The sequence below is a fragment of the Dreissena polymorpha genome, chromosome 1 (genome assembly GCF_020536995.1).
Source record: "Dreissena polymorpha isolate Duluth1 chromosome 1, UMN_Dpol_1.0, whole genome shotgun sequence".
Classification (NCBI taxonomy): domain Eukaryota; kingdom Metazoa; phylum Mollusca; class Bivalvia; order Myida; family Dreissenidae; genus Dreissena; species Dreissena polymorpha.
The window spans coordinates 25,319,593-25,324,825 of record NC_068355.1 but is presented as its reverse complement, the minus strand read 5'-3'; the positions used below and the strand labels follow the sequence as shown (position 1 = coordinate 25,324,825).

The following is a 5,233-nucleotide window of genomic DNA, read 5'->3' as shown; positions in this document are numbered from 1 at the left end:
GAAAGAAACACATTTAGCTTTCCTTTTTGTTTTCCTTACAATATTGACACTGGGACCATTGACACGACCGTTTTGTAGACCTTCGTTGAGTCAGTATTGTAAGGACAATTTGGCAACATGGTTAGTAAACAAAAATTTTGCTGTAAAGAAACTGCTACCGCATGTTTGTCAAAGTTTTCAAGATGTCGTCTGCCAATCTTCACACGAGAAATCGCAATGAAGACAAGATACTTTTATTTAATTGTTTTAACAATGCAAAAGCACAAATTTAAAAACATGAAATTGATAGTATAATCGTTAAATAATCGGTTATAGAACCAAAAAATTCGGCATTTCCATTTTTGTTTTCCTTAAAATATTGACACTACCGTTTTGTAGACCTTGACTAGAGTGAATATTATTAATGAAATTGTTGTCAAATATTATCAATTATAAGTTGAAGAGAAATACAATTACCTTCCATTATTGTCATTTTGAATACATTGAATCGAGCTCTGATTATTTAACAAATTATCATTCCAGTGCTTTTTAAATAAACCCAGTAAACTTCTAATGGAAAATAACGGTATCAACTGTTAGCAATTCACATTGTTCTGCATGCACTTATTTTCATTTATTTAAGTAACAGCAGTGCAATCTGTAAATACTGTTCTGGATGCATGAATATTTATACCCAGGTGATGATAGCCATGTATTCACAGCCATGGCAACACAGGGGCATTAAGCAGTGTTTTCTCAGTATTTGAATACTATGTTAATCACTTGAATTTGTACCAAAAAGCGTATGTCCTTCAAAATGAGTCATGTTAGAGCAAAATATTTAAAAAATTGTGAAGTTTATTTTTTTATGTTATTATTTTTTATTCACCATTTACTAAATTAATACTAAATTTACACTGGCACCTATAAATTCTGCCACACTCATATATTTCTTAAATGATGAAATGTTTGCAATACACTATGGTATTAATTATTTTTATACAATAAGTTTGTAAAGACGTTATCAAATCTATTTAGCTTTTATGTGGCCTGAATATTTATCACAACGGGTAAGTAGAAAAAAGCATGCCTCACAGATAGCTTTTTACTTGCATTAATATTTTGACTTAAAAAAATGAAAGAATTTTTCCCCAATTGATAAAGTATTGTTCATTCCCATATCCTGTCACAAAATTCCTTATTAATTGTCTTTCAAAAATCAAAAAAGTTTATAAATGAAGACTTATGAAGGTGAAAACATTTGTACTTTCTCTTTTTTTAAGAACAATGTGATTCTATGTACCTTTATCAACTATTGTAATGCCCCCAGTTCGAATGATTGGGGGTATATTGTTTTTGGCCTGTCTGTCTGTCATTCTGTCCCAAAACTTTAACCTTGGTAACCTTGCGATAACTTTTGAAATATTAACTTTTGAAATATTGAACATAGCAACTTCATATTTGGCATGCACGTGTATCACGTGGAGCTGCACATTTTGAGTGGTGAAAGGTCAAGGTCATCCTTCAAGGTCTAAGGTAAAACAAAAATAAAAGCGGCGCAATAGGGGACATTGTGTTTCTGACAAACACATCTCTTGTTCCTATTAAATGAATTAATTCATGATATGGATTTTTTTTGTTTAATTTCAATTTTTTGTGTTTTTTAAATAAAGTGTATACATAAGCAGAAAATAAAAAAAAATCTGTTTTGATGAATAATTTCAGTTTTTACTTCATCCTCCCATAAGGTTTGTTGGGTCCATGGGGTGAACCCTTATATGTATGTTAGCCTTGGACATCAGGTTCTGAAATGCCACCATGGTACAGACAAGAATAAGAAGAGAAAACTGGAAAAGGAGAAGGTATTGGACAGAAAAATGGTAACCTTCCCCTCCATGCTTGTCATTGATTTTAAGCTCGGCTGTTTTCGAAGAAAACCCGAGGTATTGTCATAGCCAGCTTGTCGTGTCGTGTCCGTCGTCGTGTCATTGGTCGTCCGCGTCATGCTAAAACCTTAACATTTTGTCATTGGCTCTAAAATCAAAGTGCTTCAACCTACAACTTTGAAACTTCATATGTAGCTGCACCTTGATGAGTTCTACATGTCACATGCATTTTTGGGTTACTAGGTCAAAGGTCAAGGTCACTGTGACCTCTTAAAAAAAAAAAAAAAATCTGACAAGCTTTCATGTATTCAAAACTGCACCCGCAGTCGAGCGTGGCACCTTTTATGCGGTGCTCTTGTTAGCTTACCTGAGCACCTTGTTAGTATGCAGAATCTTTATTTTCATAAACAATACAATAGCAATGTCTCATATAAATCAGTCTTTACTGAATTGGAAAGTATTGTATTTAATAACAATTTTGTTAAAAAATAGGATCCAGATGAATCAGCTAAATGTACAAGAATCTTTTATATATAAACTTGAAACATCAATGTAGCGCATCCTGTAAGCCATTTAATGCAAAAATAAACAATGTACATGTAATGATGGACACAGGATTTTAAAAATGTTCTTAAAATGGTGTTGATTTCAGTGCAAAACAAAAAATTTTGTTCTTATTGTCTTGATGAATGCTCAGATAAAAATATAAGATTTATTTCTCTGGACTTGGTAAAATGCCAACATTGATCAGATCATTCCATGAAGAGTAAAATGTTTACCCTTTTGTTTTATACTGACTAATATTATGAAGAAATTAGACTTACAGTATCTGTTCTTAAACAAATTTGGTCCAAATAGTTGTCAAAACTCAACACTGTGTGATATCAGATAAAATATGCATTTTCATGTACATAAAGTTGTAAAGATATTAACATACTTTTCAGACAAAGACAGTTAGCAGTGAGCAACATTCATATGCTAAATAGAAAACAAGGCATGCAGTGCAGCTCTCCAAAAAATTGGACTGTCCTGCTTCTATCATTCTGAAGGAAGTGTTGATATTCACCCCTGAAGAGGTTGGATGTGTTGTTTTTCTTTTATTTAATTTACCCACAAGCAGGACAATTACTGTACATTACATTGTTTTATTTCAATCATAACACTTAAGAAACCTTACTATTGCACCAATGCTCAAAATCCACTGGTTATATCATCAATTTCTTCTGATTCATACAAAATGTACATTTGTATTGTGTTTGCCTCATTTTTATTGTTTTTACCTCTGTAAAAGTGTGATAAGCAAAATATGATGACAATTAAATTAAACATCTTGATCCAATCATTTTTTGCTATTGTTGGTTTTAAGCACTGTTTAGGTTGTCAACATTATGTCATTTAATACAAGGGTTCATCAAGCGAGCTGGACACAAAAATGGCTGCTTCTAATGTGAGGAGTGATCTGAGTAAAGGCATCAAGAAGATAATGGTGGTGTTTCCTAACATCGAACACAAGTACCATACAAGTGGAGAGGTACTGATATGTAAAGTAACACTCTGTAAAGTTAAATTTCTGTTGATTCATTTGCTGTAACATGTGATCAAAATTGTCAACAGTTGCCCCTTCATGGGGATTTCTTGTTTACCTGGCACGTAATAATTAAAAAAAATGTAAAAATCTTTTGAATTTGATTTTTTGCAAATGTTTAAAACCAAATCTAAAGACTTTGCTTAATAGCTATTTTTACCAGTGTGAACTAAAAGATGAATAGGATTACGTAGAATATTTAAAAATGTCATCAGACTGCTCCAGCTTTAAACCTGATTTGTTTGGCAGCACTCTGTACCTTTACATTATCCTAGATCTTTCCTTAAAAGATGATGTGTATAATAAAATAACTTACAATTAATTTTCTCTAAATGCTTGAGTTTTGATAGTTGTTATTTGACATCAAATAATAAAACTAAAGATTGTTAAAAGCATGCTCCTGGAATCGAAGGTAGCCACACGCCAGTGGTCGAATGATTTATATGGACTTTTATTAAAAATGACTGTTTAAAGACTTTCTTAAGAAGTCGAAGTTTTGCAATAATTAAGATACTAGTAATAATAACGAAATAATGAGGAGAAGAAGGACATAAAGATTATGCCCTGGTTTCCATTATAATTTCTTTATTATTCCCTGCCGAAAGGCATAGGTATATTGAACTTGCAGTTGTCATTCCGTTTGTGTGTGTGTGTATGTCCATCTTCGCAATCAGCATATTGCAATATGTCAACTAGTAAATTACCTAGGTTGATGAAATTTGGTATGTTGAAAGATGGACAAAAAGTTGAATGTACAATATCCTTCATTTTTTTTTTGCCTCCTGCGCAAATTATTGTTGCTGAGTTTAAAGAAATGATTGGAAACTAAAAGCGTGCTGACTCAAAAAGTACGTAAGCAGAGTTGATAAAGTTTGGAGGGCATAAATGGCCGTATTGGGAATATGCACTTCTTGTCAGTTTCTTTAATATGGTTCAAATTGCTGATTGCTATGGTTATATAAATACAATGCAGCAAATATCCACTAGGAGGCTGCTGTTTTGTCTGTTAACAAGCTCTTGTTAATGTAAGATTCAAATTTTACTGATTATCTTAACTAATCAACAACAATATCCACTAGGAGGCTGCTGTTTTGTCTGTTAACAAGCTCTTGTTAATGTAAGATTCAAATTTTACTGATTATCTTAACTAATCAACAACAACGCCACTCTGGGGTCACACTGTCTGTCAGACACTAAGACATCTACATCTTTTCATTTGACACCTCTTTATAATAATGTATTTATATTAGCTTGAAGATCTGTATTAAAATGCAGATGATCGTACATTGGGGTGATAATGTTTGCAAAGTGCATGTTTATATTATTTGCTGCTATTTAAATATCTTATTGAATCTTCAACAGAACGCTGGGCTGTTGCAACGTATCGACAGTGATGTTGCCTCAAAAATTAACGTACTTGTGGTGGAAGAGGGCGTTGCAAATGTTGAAGAAATGCAACGCCATCTGACCTCATTTGTTATGAAGAATGTAACACCTGCTCCATCAAGAACTAAAAGGAGATTTGCCCCTACAAAAAAGTGATCAGATATCACATGAATAAGGCAGCAAAGAAGGGTTGTGATAGCAATGATGACCAACACAACTTAGTTCAGCTTGTGAGTGTGCTTAGTGTGTAATTAACAGTTACTTCAATACAGATATATATTTATCACATGCCATACCCTGCTTCCCCTTGTAATATAACCATTACGAATATTTTTATCTTACACATGTGTAATATACTTTTTAAGGATTTTCATTGGCTTATTTTCGTTTGATTGAC

At 32.7% G+C, this 5,233-nt stretch overlaps 1 long non-coding RNA gene across 1 annotated transcript; it reads left to right on the top strand.

Annotated features, from left to right (window-relative positions):
- The first annotated feature begins 855 nt into the window (after positions 1 to 855).
- On the top strand, positions 856 to 4,883 carry LOC127874595 (uncharacterized). The gene is made up of 4 exons (XR_008047009.1): positions 856 to 1,859; positions 2,810 to 2,941; positions 3,271 to 3,396; positions 4,813 to 4,883. It is a non-coding gene; the product is annotated as an uncharacterized LOC127874595 (long non-coding RNA).
- Positions 4,884 to 5,233: the final 350 nt, after the last annotated feature.